At 52.9% G+C, this 17,586-nt stretch overlaps 3 non-coding genes across 3 annotated transcripts; all 3 read right to left on the reverse strand.

Annotated features, from left to right (window-relative positions):
* Positions 1–1,626: 1,626 nt before the first annotated feature.
* TRNAI-UAU lies at positions 1,627–1,720 on the reverse strand. Its single transcript has 2 exons — positions 1,683–1,720; positions 1,627–1,662 (listed from the first exon to the last, which is right to left on the reverse strand). It is a non-coding gene; the product is annotated as a tRNA-Ile (tRNA).
* Positions 1,721–7,061: 5,341 nt separating this feature from the next.
* On the reverse strand, positions 7,062–7,133 carry TRNAQ-UUG. The gene has a single exon. It is a non-coding gene; the product is annotated as a tRNA-Gln (tRNA).
* A 2,179-nt stretch (positions 7,134–9,312) lies between these two features.
* TRNAF-GAA lies at positions 9,313–9,385 on the reverse strand. Its single transcript has one exon. It is a non-coding gene; the product is annotated as a tRNA-Phe (tRNA).
* Between the last annotated feature and the right edge of the window lie 8,201 nt (positions 9,386–17,586).

Genomic DNA, 17,586 nt, shown 5'->3' on the forward strand with positions numbered 1-17,586 from the left:
GCCAGTGACAGGGGTATAAAACAAAGAACCAAAATCCCAGTCTGCCTGTGTCTGGGTCTTCTCTCCCTAGGATAGTCTGAGCCCTTGTTCGTAGGCTAAGGCCTTTGGCTACGGAGCAAGGACAGCCATACGCTGGGAAGTGAAAAGTCACATCCTCACCTCCCAAACCCGTCACACTGAACTAAGGTGGGGTTGGGCTGTTAGGAAGACGATCCTGTCCCGATAGTGCCCATCACCACCAGATAAAGAAACAGATCTTAAGGAGCAAAGAGTCCTGTGGCACCTTATTGGCTAACAGGCGTATTGGAGCATGAGCTTTTGTGGGTGAATACCCACTTCGTCGGATGCATGAGTTTAAGGGAGCATCTGGTCTGGCAAGAAATCCCTTCTCCATGGTTGTGGATGTGAAACCCTCATTTCTGTAGGGTTTATCTTTATGGCCTCCGTTTTTCTATTGTCAATCTGTCTGGTCCTCTAATTGTTTCTGTCTGCTGCAGAATTAATTTTGCTGGGTGTAAGTTAATTAGGGGAGTGAGATGTAATTGGTTAAAGAATTCTGTTACAATAGGTTAGAATTGGTTAGTTACATTTCAGTAAAATGATTGGTTAAGTTCTAGCTGAGAATATTGCTGTATAAACTGAGGTCAAACAGGCAGTGGGCAGGGAAATTGGACTCATGCTTGCTAATGTGGGGGGATGGGAATAGGGAATGGGGAACAGGGACACAGGCGATGCTCTGCAGTGCCGGAGCTGGGAAGGGGGACGTGAGGTAAACACTCTGCAGTGTCAGAGCTCATAGACTCATAGACTTTAAGGTCAGAAGGGACCATTATGATCGTCTAGTCCGACCTCCTGCACAAAGCAGGCCACAGACTCTCACCCACCCACTCCTGTGACAAGCCCCTGACCTATATCTGAGCTATTGAAGTCCTCAACTCGTTGTTTAAAGACTTCAAGGTGCAGAGAATCCTCCAGCAAGTGACCCGTGCCCTACGCTGCAGAGAAAGGTGAACCCCCCCCCAGGGTCTCTGCCAATCTGCCCTGGAGGAAAATTCCTTCCTGACCCCAAATATGGTGATCAGCTAAACCCTGAGCATGTGGGCAAGACTCACCAGCCAGCACCCAGGAAAGAATTGTCTGTAGGGATGTGGGGTAAACGCTCTGTGGTGTCAGAGCTGGGAAGGGAACACAGGGGAACAGACTCTGTCCGTGTATAGAGATCAGCCTGACTGGTGTGAAGGGCTTTGGAATCTGCTTGCTTGGAAACTAACCCCAGTAAACATCCCTTTGTCTGTGCTTCGGGCCTTTTGCTGCTTGCTGTCTGTGTGACAAGAGCCAGGGAAGTGGGCAGGGAAAGCCAAAGCCCTCTAACAATGGCTCCTTGCTCCTCTCCCTCCAGGCTCAGGGGTCAAGGATGGGCAGGACTCCAGGCTCTGCTTGAGGGATCCTGGCACAGGAGCTGGTGGGGGAGAAAGGATTGTAGATTCTGACCTGCACTCTGGAGAGGAGGTAATAAGTGAAGGGGCATTTTTGATTCTTACGTTGCTTTAATGTCCCCAGGGCTGGAATTCTACATTCCATAGCGCCAAATGAGAGGGTAAAGCCATTTGGCTAATGAAAAACCAGTGCTTCAGGTGAGGCTTGAACTCACAACTTCAGCATAGCTCCTCTCAGCACTGCCCTATAAGTACTGCGCACTAACCAACTGTGCCACTGGAGCACCTGTTAAGTCCTAGTCTCTCAGTCTCCTAGCTTGATAAAGGCAAGGAGTCACCCCAAAACATTCTCAGTGGGGTTACGAGCTGGTATCAACAAGCATTATACTTGGTGGGGTGGATTCTTCTTAAGGCTTCCAGGCACCATTTGACCCTTTTGTTCGTCCCTGTGTAATAACAGAGCTGATTAAGACTCACTGTAGAGTCTTGCTGCAGACCGACAGATCTGAAATCACTGATCACCAGGTCTAAGCATTAGTCCTGCTTTGGGACAGTGTCTCTCATCCAAGAAACTACCCAGTCTGCGCTAGCAGTGAGGCTTCCTCACTAACAGCTGAAATCAGGGAGAGCTGTGTGAAGTGCAGGGCCCCAGGGGTGCCTGAACAGGGGCGAACAACACCCCAGGACTTTTAAAAATGGGAGGGCTCTGCCTTGCCACTTTGTAATGACCGTAAGGGTGAGTGAGGGTGGGGAGGGGGCCGAGAGCAGTGAGCGGGAGGAGGGGTCTTGGGGGAAGAGGCAGCGTAGGAGTGGAGGTGAGCTGGGGCAGGGGGCTGGGGGGTGCAGGGAGAGGGCTGCCCGCAGCAAGTAACGGGGGTGGGGGCATGCAGGGGAACTGCTCCCTGTCCCAGCTCACCTCTGCTCCGTCTTCTCCCCTGAGCACGCTGCCCCCGCTCTAATTCTCCTCCCCTCCCAGGCTTGCCGCACTAAACAGCTGATTAGCACCGCAAGTCTGGGAGGCAGGAGAAGTGGAGCGGCGCCAGCGTGCTCAGGGGAGAAGGCAGAGCGGAGGTGAGCTGGGGTGGGGAGCTGCTGCAGGGGGGCTGCCTGGCTCTTTGCCATGGCCCCCGCCCCTGCTCCGCCCCAGCCCTGCCCCCACCGCCCCTGCACTCACTGCATGGTCCACTCCTCTGGCTCCCAGCCATGCTGCCGGCGAGTGCTGTGGGGCGGTTCCCCCCTCCCCACAAACTTGGGAGCCAGGGGAGCAGAGCAGGCTGAGGCCCCAGGCCTGCATGGGGGGAAGCAGAGGGGGGCTGGTCCCAGGCCTCTGTGGGGGACAGGGGGCTGGCTACTTCCTGCAGGAAGTGGAGTGACCCAGCCCCAGCCTGCTATTGCACAATCCCCAGCCATGCTGCACAGCGTGCCCCGAGAGGGAGTGGGGGGCCAAGCAGATGATCCAGCACGAGGGGGTCATTCTCATTGGTAGCTGTCCAGTGGCAGTGAGTTCAACAGGCCTTGGCACATGCTGTGTGGGGCAGGAGGTCCTTGTATTTGGAGCAGTGGGAGTGAACTGCGTGCAGTTGTGTCTCTGAGCACAACTGTGAATGTTATGGTGTGTGTGGGGGGTTATTGTGAGTGTGGCTGGGGGTGTGAATGTTTCTCTCTTTGGGGGTTGGACTAACATGTCCCTCTGGGTGTGTTGTGTGTGAGTGTTCTTTGGATTGTGTGAGTCCCTTTGTGTGTGTGTGTGTGTGTGTGTGTGTGTGAGTGAGAGAGAGAGACTTGCTGCAAAATACAAAATCCTGCAAAGCCATTTCCTACTGGTTAGCCCAGCAACACACTGATACAGTGTCACAGATGCACACACACACAGAGCAGGGCTCAGCAGAGGGCAGCAGGGACACACACGTCTCCCCTGGGCCAGCTTGGACAATTGTCCATCACTACTCGGCACAGTGCTGGTGCCCCCACACGGGGGTGGGCAGTGACCGGGCAGAGAGGGCAGATGTGCTGGATCTGTAAAAGCAGCAAAGAGTCCTGTGGCACCTTATAGACCAACAGATGTATTGGAGCATGAGCTTTCGTGCGTGAATTCCCACTTCGTCGGCTAGATTCAGAAGGAAGCACTTTGGGAAAATCAGTCAAGGCCCTTAGCAGAGCTGGGACACAGACCCAGTGACCCCTGCACCACCCTGGGAGGGCAGTGGGGTTTAGTGGTCAGAGCAGGGAGGGGCTGGACACCAGGACCCCTGGGTTCTATCCTTGGCTCTGGAAGTGGAAGGGGTCTAGAGCAGGGGGACTGGGATCCAGGACTCCTGGGTTCCATAGGGGAGACTGTTTTTCCCTGTGCTTCCCTCCCTAGAGAGCCCAGCCCAGCCCCCTAGTGGAGACTGAGCAGGAGTTGGGGGAGTTGTTCTCCCACTCTGGAGTTATGATTCAAACTCCTCCCCCAGGGACTGTGACATCACAGAATCTGTCACCCCACCCCACAACACAAAGAAAACTAGTGAGGTTAGGAGGGTTCTAGCTGCAGACACCCCTTGTCATTGCAAAAAGCCCCCAAACCTACTTGCACCCACAAAACACCCTCTCAGGCTATACACCCCCTGCTAGGACAGGACCTCTTGCTCCCACCCCTTTTCTTATCACCACAAGCTGCTCCCAGCCAGGCACCACACCCCATTCACACACCTTTTGTCACTACGTAGCTCAGTGGCAATCACTGCCCTGAAGTGACTCCGGTGCAGGCACTCCCCACACGAACTCCCCACACCGGATTCTGTCCACACACAGAGAATTCTCTCTGCCCGGCTCCTTCGGTTCATCTCGCTGCTCTCCCTACTGCCGCCAGACACTGCTCATCTGCATAACCCCGCCCACGGACACGTGACACCTTCTGTCCTGCTGGTTTCAAGGGAGTGAGTTGCCCTTGGGGAGTGAGCAGGTCACAGCAGGTCACAGCCCCAGTGCACGTCACAGCCCCAGCCAGGGCCGGCTCCAGGCACCAGCTCAGCAAGCAGGTGCTTGGGGCGGCCAAGGGGAAGGGGCGGCACGTCGGGCTCTTCGGCAGCAATTCGGCAGCGGGTCCCTCGGTCCCTCTCAGAGGGAAGAATCTGCCACCGAATTGCCGCCGAAGAAAAAGGCGGCACAATGGAGCTGCCGCAGATTGCGATCATGGGTTGTTTTTTTTCCCCCCGCCGCTTGGGGTGGCAAAAACCCTGGAGCCAGCCCTGGCCCCAGCACACGTCATAGCACGTCACAGCCTGGGGCAGGGAGATATTGGGGGAGGGGGTGGGGGAGGGAGAGACTCAGCCCCATAGACCCATAAGGGCAGGGGATATTGGGGTCAGGAGGAGAGGAGAGGGGGTTGGCAGAGACCCAGCCTGGGCTGCAGGGGAAATGGGGTGGGGTGAGGGAGCTGGGAGACAGAAGAGACACGTGTGGAGTGGTGAAATGTTGGTCCAGGGAAACTGAGTCACTCCCAGGACATGCTGTGCAGGGGGGAGCACAGGAGCAGTGAGAGAGACCGAGCCCCACAGAGTCCAAGAGGGATATTGGGGGCAGGGGATGGGATGAAGGGATGAGAGACCTAGGCCCATAGACCTCCCCTGGCTCCCAAGTTTGGGGGGAGGGGGGAACCACCCCACAGCATTTGCTGGCGGCATGGCTGGGAACCAGGGGAGTGGACCAGGCTGGGGCTGGGTCACTCCACTTACCATGCAGTGAGTGCAGGGGCAGGAGGACGGGACTGGGGCGGAGCAGGGGCAGGGGCCATTTGGAAGAGCCAGGCAGCCTTCCCTGCAGCATCTCCCCACCCCAGCTCCCCACTGCTCTGCCTTCTCCCCTGAGCATGCTGGCACTGCTCCACTTCTCCTGCCTCCCAGGCTTGCGGTGCCAATCAGCTGTTTAGTGTGACAAGCCTGGGAGGGGAGGAGAATTAGAGCGGGGGCGGCGTGCTCAGGGGAGAAGACAGAGCAGAGGTGAGCTGGGACAGGGAGCGGTTCCTCTGCACGCCCCAACCCCCGTTACTTGCTGCGGGCAGCCCTCTCCCCGCACCCCCCCAACCCCCTCCCCAGCTCACCTCCACTCCACTGCCTCCTCTGAGTGTGGCTTTTGGTTCCCCCAACCACTTGGCACCCTAGGTGGCCGACTAGTTCGCCTAGTGGTTGCACCAGCTGTGGACACTGCCTATCAGCAGGATTCCTCCTCCTCCTCCTCAGTGAGATTAAATCTCCGCACCTAGACAGCTGGTCCATCTGCTGCACCACAGTCCCCCATGCCTGAGCCTCCCTGCCAAAGCCCTGCACCCGGCTCCAGAGAATTAAGTCTCACATCTCACTGGGAACTCCACTTCTTGTGCTCAGAGAGTCTCGGCCCCCCTCAGTAGCTGACCTGAGAAACACAGTGTCTGCAAAAGCAGCAAAGAGTCGTGTGGCACTCTATAGACTAACAGACCTATTGGAGCATGAGCTTTTGTGGGTGAATACCCACTTCGTTGGATGCACCAGTGTCTGCCTTTTCCAAAGAGGTGCCTGGAGGGCCTTTTTTTATGGGACCCTGTGGCCTAATGGATAAGGCATCTGACTTCGGATCAGGGGATTGAGAGTTCGACTCCCCTTGTGCTTGTGCAGCTTTACCTTTGGGCTAAAAGTCCTGCTTCCTTCAGGGCTGGAACCTCTTCTTGGCTGCTCAGGCCAATGCTCTGGCTTCAGCTAGAGCCCTGGGAAGGAGTTGGGTGATGGGCATCACAAAGGCTGGGGCAGGAGCCCCAGGTGCTTCCAGTCTAGCCTTTGCCATTCCTGACTTGCCAAAGAAAATGGGCGGCTTCCTGGGCTAGTGTGTAGAGCAGTTTCCCTCTTCCAAATGTGCACCTGTCCCTGTGCTTGAGCTGGTTTGCTACATGGAGCCTGGGTGTTTCTCTGCTTCTCGCCAGCTGGAGAAAAGCCTCTTGGGGTAAAATCTCCTGCCCCACTGCAACAGTGAGCACCTTGAGTGGGAATGGTAAGAGGCCTCACCAGGGGGGCTGGCCCTGCTTTCCTACCATCTTCGATAATGGCCACAGAGCATCAGCAGCTGCCTCGCATGCTGGTCTGTGGGTGGCCTTCAGTGGGTGTTTGGCATGGCAGGGAGCAGGCTGGCTGAGTGTTTTTGTGCCCGTCTGAAGGCCACACATAGGCATGGTCCTGCCCTCCTCTAGCCCTGTCCTCGGTTGTTGTGTGGCTTTTAAGCCTTCCCTTGGAGCTGTCAGCGCCAGCCGCCTCTGCTCTAGGTGCCCAGAGGAGGAGAGGTGTGCTGGGCTCCAGCCTGGGAAGCCTGACCCTGGCACTCCTTCCTTTAAATACCATGTGGGCAAGAGGAAGAGCTGCAGCTACAGGGACCAAAGTTGTGGACATCAGATGAAGCAGCAGGAAACCCAACCATCAGGTCAACCCGCAGGAATCTCTAGCCAGATTGCTAAGTTCTAGGACCCCACCCTATAGCGGCCAGCTGGACCAAAGACCTATCTCCAATGGGCATCAGTGACCCAGGAGGAGGAGAAAAAAACCTCGCTGAAGTTTATCCAGGTAGAGGATAACTATACACATTGAGCTTCAAGGCTTTGCAGCAAACCACAATATCTCCAGGAGGTCCCACTGAGATTTGAACTCAGATTCCAGGATTCAAAGTCCTGAGTGCTGCCCATTACACCATGGAACCTGCCGCTATTTTACCTTCTAGACCCCTGTGTCTCTCGGCTGGCTGGTTTGCACTCTGCACTTACTGCTTCCCACCAGCGGCTTCCTCTCGCAGGACTCTCTCTCCTCCTCCAGCGACTGTTGTCCTGCACTATGGGACCTGCGGGTGCTGCCCTGAGTCCCCACATCCCCCTGCTTGGTCTCCATTCCCTGCAGGCTGCAAAAATGTCAGGGGAGGCCGCCCCTCCCTTCACTCGGTGCTCCCGCTCATATCGGCCAGCTGCAGCCTCATCTCCTGGAACTCGGGCAGCTGTCACTTGATCCGGTCGTACAGTCACAGGATGACTGGCTCCCCAGCCTGGATGCTCTTGTGGAAATCCCACAGGCAACACTGCAGGACTTGGCACCATTAGTCTCTTTGATGTTGCGGTGTTTGCCTGACCGCTGGAACAAAGCCGCCAACTCCTCCCTCACCGACTCCGTCAATCCCTCTGGTTGCCATAGAATCCGCTGATGCTTTCCTGTTCTGCCAACACCACCAGGCCTCGCCCCCCGGCTCTTTTATCTTGCAAGCTCTGGATGTTCAGCTTCCAATGTCCTCTGCCCTGGGTCAGGGACAGGGGCAGCTCCAGGCACCAGCGCATGCCTGGGACGGCAAGCTGCGGGGGGCGGCCTGCTGGTCACTGTGAGTGTGGCAGTCAGGCTGCCTTCAGCAGCATGCCTGCAGGAGGTCCTCTGGTAATGCAGATTAGGTGACATGCCTGCAGGAGGTCCTCTGGTAATGCGGATTAGGTGACATGCCTGCAGGAGGTCCTCTGGTAATGCAGATTAGGTGACATGCCTGCAGGAGGTCCTCTGGTAATGCGGATTAGGTGACATGCCTGCAGGAGATCCTCTGGTAATGCGGATTAGGTGACATGCCTGCAGGAGATCCTCTGGTAATGCGGATTAGGTGACATGCCTGCAGGAGATCCTCTGGTAATGAGGATTAGGTGGCATGCCTGCAGGAGCTCTGCCAGTCCCGCGGCTTCAGTGGACCTCCCGCAAGCATGCCACCGAAACCGCATTACCAGAGGATAACCCGCAAGCATGCTGCCGAATCCGCGTTACCAGAGGACCTCCCGCAGTCATGCCTCCGAAGGCTGCCTGACTGCCGTACTTGGGGCGGCAAAATACACAGAGCCGCCCCTGGTCAGGGAATTGTCCACATTGAGCACATGGTGAGAGTGGCATGATTCGAACAGTCCATAGGCACCACCCTGCACTGTCAATGTGCTCTCCTTCACGTAAATCCGGCAGTGCAACTCCTGGACTGTCCCCACAGAAAGGTGAACCTCCTCTGGGGCTGGTGTGAGCGCCTCTAAGCCGACCTCACTACAGGTCTGCGCCAGGTAGTGCTCATTGTAAAAACGTTTCCTCTGACAGTCAGGAAAACAGGACCAGCAGTCCTCAGGCCGGCTGACACAATTCAAATCCCCCCAACACCAAACAGTCCAGAGGAAAGGAGCCAGTTCCTTCCACTGATCTTTCCATTCATGCCTTAACTGGGGACCATACACACTAATATAGCCGTAACCAGTGCTACAGAGCACAAAGCCCACCAGTAATGCCTTCCCTGGTCAGAGCTCCAGCCCCTTCTGTACTCACACCCTGAATGTGAAGAACAAGACTCCAACTCCATGGTTCTTCCCTGGCCTGGAGGACCAGAGAGATGGGCCTTTCTTCCAATCGCCCTCTTCCTATCAATCTACCCTAAACTCATGAATGTGCATTTTCTGAACACCCACCATGTCCAAGTCCAGCTTCTCTAAGGCACTGAACATCAAGTGCCTCCTCCTGGGCCCTCAAATCCCTTCCACACCAGCTGTTTTCACAGATGCCCCTTCCAGGGTACTGCCCTTGCTAAGATGCACGAAAGAGGTTTTCATCCCCAATCCTGGCCTGTCACTGCCCAGCAGCCCTCTGGCACCATTCCTGAGGGCCACCCTCTCTCACTCTCTTCCTGCCATATCAGGTGCACCAATAACTCATGTAGAAGAGACAACTCCTGTCCCTCATTGTTGAAGGTCAGACCAGGCAACTAGGGGCAGAAGCCCACAGTATTTTTTTCTACTGCAGAGCCCAAGAACTCACCTTGGGTGCAGGCACCACTGTGCTCCCAGAAGGCAAGCCACCCCTGCACAAAGAGAGATGAAAGGACATGCCAAAGCCAGGGATTGAACCAGGGACCTTTACATCTTCAGTCTAAAACTCGCTCAACTGAGCTACTTTGGCACCTGCATGGGATTACTTCGGCTGTTGCTTCTCTGTTCGGGATGTTTTTGCAGCAGTTGCACACAAAAAGGACGTCATTGTCAGCGGCCCATGAAGACAAGACTCACTTTGGCCTGCTTTGATCAGCTTGACTTGCTGACTCACCCGGTTCCTGCCCTAGTGCCTGGGTTGACCTGGTGGTGGAAGGGGACTGGGGGCCAGTGGCACGGGGAGGAAGTTGAGCTGGACCCTGAGCTAGACTAGACCCTGGCAGTGAGAGTCTGGTCACCGTTTGCCGCCCCACCCTGTTGTCCTGGCTTCCCCCACTGGACGTCATTTTGGGAGGGAAGTGGGGCTTCTGCCTCCCCTCCCCGATTTTCACATGGCAGAGGAGTGCGAACAGGAAAATGAACGGCTGCTCCACACCCCCACTGGAGGACCTGACGCCCTTAGCTGTGGTGAGTAAGAAGTGTCTGTTGGCTGACAGGGCCTGTCCCCGGGGAGCTGGAACAGCAGCTGCTGCCTCCCCCTTGGCTCCAGGCTGTGGGAAATGCTCATTGCCTGGCTGCATGGGCAGACGCCGCTCCGTGCTCTGGAGAGCATCTGTATTGCTCTGTCAACCTGCCCCGGGTTGGATAAAAAAGGGGCAATACAGGACTCTGGGCCGTGTCTCCCCAGCCCCTTGCTCCCACACGCTGGCGAGTTGGGTAACTGGCGAGGGATTGCACAAGAGAGAGTCAGAGACAGGGAGAGAACCCAGGAGTCCTGGCTGCCCCCCGACATACACTCTAACCACTGGAGCCCACTCTCCTCCCAGGGCTGGAGATAGAACCCAGGAATTCTGACCACCAATCCACCCACCCACCCCGCTCTGACCACTAGACCCCACACTTCCCTTTTAGATTTTAGGCTTGCTGCCTCTTCTATCCACCCACCCCACCTGTCCATCCCTTTGCTTCAGGTTTCTGGGTGTCACCCCTGCTCTGCACTCCTCCAGTGCACCCCAAGGCTTTTCCTCCCCCCAACCACACATCCTCTCCCCCTCGTGCTGGATCATCTGCTTTGGCTCCCTGCCTACTCTCGGGGCACGCTGTGCGGTGTGGCTGGGGATTGTGCAACGGCCCAGCACCAGGCAATGAAGAATGTACACCACAGGCTCTGCCTTGCCTCACCTGAGCTGCTCTCCAGGTGCATCGGAGCCCAGCGCCCAGCACCTGGGCACTCCTGCCCCACAGGGGGTGAGCTTCAGCCCCTGCCACGCTCCGCAGAGGGGAGAAGGGTCAGGCCAGCCAGCCCTTATAAGATGGGGAAATCACCACTGGGGTTGATGGTATGGCAGCTATGACATACAGAGAAACAATTGTTGAGCCAGCAGAGCACACATACACACACACACACACACACAATTGCAAACATACACAAACACATGCATGAATCCAGCCACACACACACAATTGCTAATATACACAAACACCCACACAAATCCAGCCAACTTCAACACAACTGCTAACAGATGCAAACACATGCACAAATCCAGCCACATGAACACATACACTTGCACAGCCACAAACACAACCCCCACAGCTGAAATAATACCCCCCCACACAAAACCCATACAGAAAACCACACAAACACATGCAGAAATGCATCCATCCATCCCCCCTCACACACACACCTGTCATAAACAGATAGCTAAGGGTTAATGTCTCTTTCACCTGAAACACCTGACCAGAGAACCAATCAGGAAACCGGATTTTTTCAACTTTGGGTGGAGGGAATTGTGTGTCTGGGGTCTTTGTTTTCTGGCTGCCTGCTGTCTCTGAGCTTTGGAGAAGTAGTTCTGTTTTCTAATCTTCTGTTTCAAAGTGTAATAACAAAGAGATCAGATAGTAAGTTATATGGTTTCTTTTCTTTGGTATTTGCATGAATATAAATGCTGGAGTGCTTTGATTTGTATTCTTTTTGAATAAGGCTGTTTATTCAATATTCTTTTAAGCAATTAGCCCTGTATTGTATCATCTTAATACAGAGAGACCATTTGTATTTTTTCTTTCTTTTTTATATAAAGCTTTCTTTTAAGACCTGTTGGAGTTTTTCTTTACTTCAGGGAAATTGAGTCTGTACTCACCAGGGAATTGGTGGGAGGAAGAAATCAGGGGAGATTGGTGTGTGTTGAATTGGCTAGCCTGATTTGCATTCCCTCTGGGGGAATAGGAAAGTCCTTTTTGTTCCAGGACTGGGAACAGAGAGGGGAAGTCACTCTGTTTGGATTCACAGAGCTTGTGTCTGTGTATCTCTCCAGGAGCACCTGGAGGAGGGAAGGGAAAAAGGATTATTTCCCTTTGTTGTGAGACTCAAGGGATTTGGGTCTTGGGGTCCCCAGGGAAGGTTTTTCAGGGGGACCAGAGTGCCCCAAAACACTCTAATTTTTTGGGTGGTGGCAGCAAGTACCAGGTCCAAGCTGGTAACTAAGCTTGGAGGTTTTCATGCTAACCCCCATATTTTGGACGCTAAGGTCCAAATCTGGGACTAAGGTTATGACATGAGTGGCAGCCGGTGGGAGATAGACAGAATCCAGAAGCCAGTAGGAATATTATATTTTTCTTTTCTCTGCTAAGGGCTTTTTAGCAGAGAGAAACAGTTTGGTTTTAAAAGGGAACCAGAGAGAATTTTTTTTTCTGCTCTCTCTGGCAGTTTGTGGCTTGCATGTTAAGCAAGAAGTCGTTAAGGACTATCACGGGTCTTTTGTCACACAATAGCACTCCCATTGAGAGTCATACCAGCACTATATGAATGCAAATAAAGTGGTTTTTCAGGTTTACTTAACATTGAAGATTAGCTAAAGGCACTGTTGCTAGGCAGACTTCAGGAGGCAACAGAGAGCCTGCAGTTCAGAAGAGAAACACCGGAGGGCACCCCAACACAAGAAAACAGGAACCATGTCTACCAAGACAAAAATTGAGGCCGAAGACCAATTCAGAGAAGCTGAACACAGGCGACAACTGGAAATAAAACAAAAAGAGATGGAGATGAAAGAAAGAGAAGAACAAATCAAACAGGCAGCACACAAAAGAAAACTAGAAGAAGAAGAGTTGGCCCACCGAAGGAAACAAGCAGAAGAAGAGGCAGCCCACAGAAGACAGATAGAACTCCAGAGGGAAGCCCACCAACAGGCCATGGAATTAGAAAAGGCTAAGCAACAGACTCCAGCCAACCCTAACAACCCGGCGCCAATTATTGCTCCACAGCACAGGAAATTTCCCACCTACAAGGCAGGTGATGACACCGAGGCCTTCTTGGAAAATTTTGAAAGAGCCTGTCTTGGGTACAGCATCCCCGAAGACCAGTACATGGTAGAATTAAGGCCACAACTCAGTGGACCTTTAGCACAGGTGGCAGCTGAAATGCCTAAGCAGCAAATGAATGACTATAAACTTTTTCAAACCAAGGCCAGATACAGGATGGGGATAACCCCAGATCATGCCCGTCGGCGCTTCAGAACCCAAAAGTGGAAACCAGAGGTGTCATTTCCCAAACACGCCTACTACATTGCAAAAAACTATGAGGCCTGGATAACAGGAAACAACATTCAAACCTTGGAAGAACTGAACCTCCTCATACAAATGGAGCAGTTCTTGGATGGTGTTCCTGAAGACATCACACGGTACATACAAGATGGAAATCCCAAAGATATCGCTGAGGCGGGGGAGATTGGAGCCAAATGGATGGAACTGGCAGAAAGCAAGAAAGCTACTGTCAAGGGGAACGATTACCCCAGGGGGCACACAGACCATAAACCCTACAACCGAGGACAGCCAAAGACCCCACATACCACCCAAGTAAAGCCACAGATACCCTACCCTTCAACCTCACCAGTCTCCAGTAACTCACCTCGGCCCAGTGACCCATCAGATGGAAGATGCTTTAAGTGTAATGAACCGGGACATATCAAGGCCAACTGTCCCAAGAACACCATGCGAGTGCAATTCATTACACCACCATCACACCAAAGATCCCCAGGCCCGGATGCCTCTCAAATACCCTTGGAGCGAAGGGAAAATTTGAGAGTGGGCGGAAAGAAGGTTACTGCGTGGAGAGACACGGGGGCACAAGTGTCAGCTATCCACCAATCCTTCGTTGACCCCAAATTCATCAACCCAAAGGCCAAAGTTACAATTTACCCCTTCATGTCACAAGCTGTAGACTTGCCTACAGCTCAACTGCCTGTCCAGTACAAAGGCTGGTCAGGAATGTGGACTTTTGCCGTCTATGACAATTATCCTATCCCCATGCTACTGGGGGAAGACTTGGCCAACCAGGTGAGGCGGGCCAAGAGAGTGGGAATGGTTACCCCTAGCCAAACCAGGCAAGCTTCCAGACCCATTCCTGTTCCTGAGCCGTCCACAGAGGCCCCGTCTGTGTTACCAGAGACCCAGACAGAGGTAGTGGAACCGGATTCCATGCCTACCACTGAAACAGCCACAGCATCTCCAGTCCCAGGCCCGGAACTGGAACAGCAACCAGCACCAGCAAGTGCAACCACATCTTCAAACTCAACGCCAGAGGGCGCCAGCGAGCCACAACTGGCAGAAGCAACAGACAGCCATACCCAAAAGGCTCAGCCAGAGCCTGAAATACCCTCAGGTGCACCAGCGGAGAGCGGTTCACCAGCAACGGAAACAACCCCATCACTTACATCGCTTCCAGAGGGACCAAGCCCAAGTCCACAGTCTGAGGAAGAACTGGTGACCCCAGCCTCAAGGGAACAGTTCCAGGCTGAGCAGGAAGCGGATGACAGCCTTCAGAAAGCGTGGGCGGCGGCACGGAGCACCCCACCGCCTCTCAGCTCTTCTAATCGATCCCGGTTTGTTATAGACCAAGGACTTTTATACAAGGAAATTCTTTCTGGTGGACACCGGGAAGAATGGCAGCCGCAAAAACAGTTGGTGGTTCCAACTAAGTACCGGGGGAAGCTCTTAAGCTTAGCCCATGATCATCCCAGTGGCCATGCTGGGGTGAACAGAACCAAGGACCGGTTGGGGAAGTCCTTCCACTGGGAGGGGATGGGCAAGGACGTTGCCAAGTATGTCCGGTCTTGTGAGGTATGCCAAAGAGTGGGAAAGCCTCAAGACCAGGTCAAGGCCCCTCTCCAGCCACTCCCCATAATTGAGGTCCCATTTCAGCGAGTAGCTGTGGATATTCTGGGCCCTTTCCCAAAAAAGACGCCCAGAGGAAAGCAGTACGTACTGACTTTAGTGGACTTTGCTACCCGATGGCCAGAAGCAGTAGCTCTAGGCAACACCAGGGCTAACACTGTGTGCCTGGCCCTAACAGACATCTTTGCCAGGGTAGGTTGGCCCTCTGACATCCTTACAGATTCAGGGTCTAATTTCCTGGCAGGGACCATGGAAAAACTGTGGGAAACTCATAGGGTGAATCACTTGGTTGCCACCCCGTACCACCATCAAACCAATGGCCTGGTGGAAAGGTTCAATGGAACGTTGGGGGCCATGATACGAAAATTCATCAACGAATTCTCCAATAATTGGGACCTAGTGTTGCAGCAATTGCTGTTTGCCTACAGGGCTGTACCACATCCCAGTTTAGGGTTTTCACCATTTGAACTTGTGTATGGTCACGAGGTCAAGGGGTCATTACAGTTGGTGAAGCAGCAATGGGAGGGGTTTACGCCTTCTCCAGGAACTAACATTCTGGACTTTGTAAGCAACCTACAAAGCACCCTCCAACACTCTTTAGCCCTTGCTAGAGAGAACCTAAAGGATGCTCAAGAAGAGCAAAAGGCCTCGTATGACAGACATGCCAGAAAACGTTCCTTCAAGGTAGGAGACCAGGTTATGGTCTTGAAGGCGCAACAGGCCCATAAGATGGAAGCATCATGGGAAGGGCCATTCACGGTCCAAGAGCGCCTGGGAAATGTAAATTACCTCATAGCATTTCCCAATTCCCCACTAAAGCCTAAAGTGTACCATGTTAATTCTCTCAAGCCTTTCTATTCCAGAGACTTACAGGTTTGTCAGTTTACAGTCCAGGGAGATGATGCTGAGTGGCCTGACGGTGTCTACTACGACGGGAAAAAAGACGGTGGCGTGGAAGAGGTGAACCTCTCAACCACCCTGGAACGTCTGCAGCGGCAACAAATCAAGGAGCTGTGCACTAGCTTCGCCCCATTGTTCTCAGCCACCCCAGGACGGACTGAACGGGCATACCACTCCATTGATACAGGTAATGCTCACCCAATCAGAACCCCACCCTACCGGGTGTCTCCTCATGCCCAAGCTGCTATAGAACGGGAGATCCAGAACATGCTACAGATGGGTATAATCCGCTCATCTACCAGTGCATGGGCATCTCCAGTGGTTCTGGTACCCAAACCAGATGGGGAAATACGCTTTTGCGTGGACTACCGTAAGCTAAATGCTGTAACTCGTCCGGACAACTATCCAATGCCACGCACCGATGAGCTATTGGAGAAGTTGGGACGTGCCCAGTTCATCTCTACAATAGACTTAACCAAGGGGTACTGGCAAGTACCGCTAGATGAACCTGCCAAGGAGAGGTCAGCATTCGTCACCCATGCGGGGGTGTATGAATTCAATGTCCTTCCTTTCGGCCTTCGAAATGCACCCGCCACCTTCCAGAGGCTGGTAGATGGTCTACTAGCTGGACTGGGAGAATTTGCAGTTGCCTACCTCGATGATGTGGCCATTTTTTCAGACTCCTGGCCCGAACACCTACTACACCTGGAAAAGGTCTTTTGAGCGCATCAGGCAGGCAGGACTAACTGTTAAGGCCAAAAAGTGTCAAATAGGCCAAAACAGAGTGACTTACCTGGGGCACCAGGTGGGTCGAGGAACCATAAACCCCCTACAGGCCAAGGTGGATGCTATCCAAAAGTGGCCTGTCCCAAGGTCAAAGAAACAGGTCCAATCCTTCTTAGGCTTGGCCGGATACTACAGGCGATTTGTACCACACTACAGCCAAATCGCTGCCCCATTGACCGACCTGACCAAAAAGACCCAGCCAAATGCCGTTAAGTGGACTAATGAGTGTCAAAAGGCCTTTACCCAGCTTAAGGCGATGCTCATGTCTGACCCTGTGCTCAGGGCCCCGGACTTTGACAAGCCATTCCTAGTAACCACAGATGCATCTGAGCATGGTATAGGAGCAGTGCTCATGCAGGAAGCAACAGATCACAACTTCCACCCTGTCGTGTTTCTCAGCAAGAAACTGTCTGAGAGGGAAAGTCACTGGTCAGTCAGTGAAAAGGAATGCTATGCCATTGTGTACGCCCTGGAAAAGCTACGCCCATATGTTTGGGGACGGCGGTTCAAACTACAAACTGACCATGCTGCACTAAAGTGGCTTCATACTGCCAAGGGGAACAACAAGAAACTTCTTCGTTGGAGTTTAGCTCTCCAAGATTTTGATTTTGAAATTCAACACATCACAGGAGCTTCTAACAAAGTTGCTGATGCACTCTCCCGTGAGAGTTTCCCAGAATCCAGTAGTTAAAAAGTGTTCTTAAAATGTAAAAGTCTGTTAGTTATATACTTAGTAGTATATGTAAAGGTGCATGTGCTGTATTAATCTGTTTATTTTCAAGTTCTAGAAGGAAATTGCCGCCAGTGAGCTTCCCCACTGTCTGCAATTTGGGGGGCGTGTCATAAACAGATAGCTAAGGGTTAATGTCTCTTTCACCTGAAACACCTGACCAGAGAACCAATCAGGAAACCGGATTTTTTCAACTTTGGGTGGAGGGAATTGTGTGTCTGGGGTCTTTGTTTTCTGGCTGCCTGCTGTCTCTGAGCTTTGGTGAAGTAGTTCTGTTTTCTAATCTTCTGTTTCTAAGTGTAAGGACAAAGAGATCAGATAGTAAGTTATATGGTTTCTTTTCTTTGGTATTTGCATGAATATAAATGCTGGAGTGCTTTGATTTGTATTCTTTTTGAATAAGGCTGTTTATTCAATATTCTTTTAAGCAATTAGCCCTGTATTGTATCATCTTAATACAGAGAGACCATTTGTATTTTTTCTTTCTTTTTTATATAAAGCTTTCTTTTAAGACCTGTTGGAGTTTTTCTTTACTTCAGGGAAATTGAGTCTGTACTCACCAGGGAATTGGTGGGAGGAAGAAATCAGGGGAGATCGGTGTGTGTTGAATTGGCTAGCCTGATTTTGCATTCCCTCTGGGGGAATAGGAA

Source organism: Gopherus evgoodei, chromosome 21 (genome assembly GCF_007399415.2).
Source record: "Gopherus evgoodei ecotype Sinaloan lineage chromosome 21, rGopEvg1_v1.p, whole genome shotgun sequence".
NCBI lineage: Eukaryota > Metazoa > Chordata > Testudines > Testudinidae > Gopherus > Gopherus evgoodei.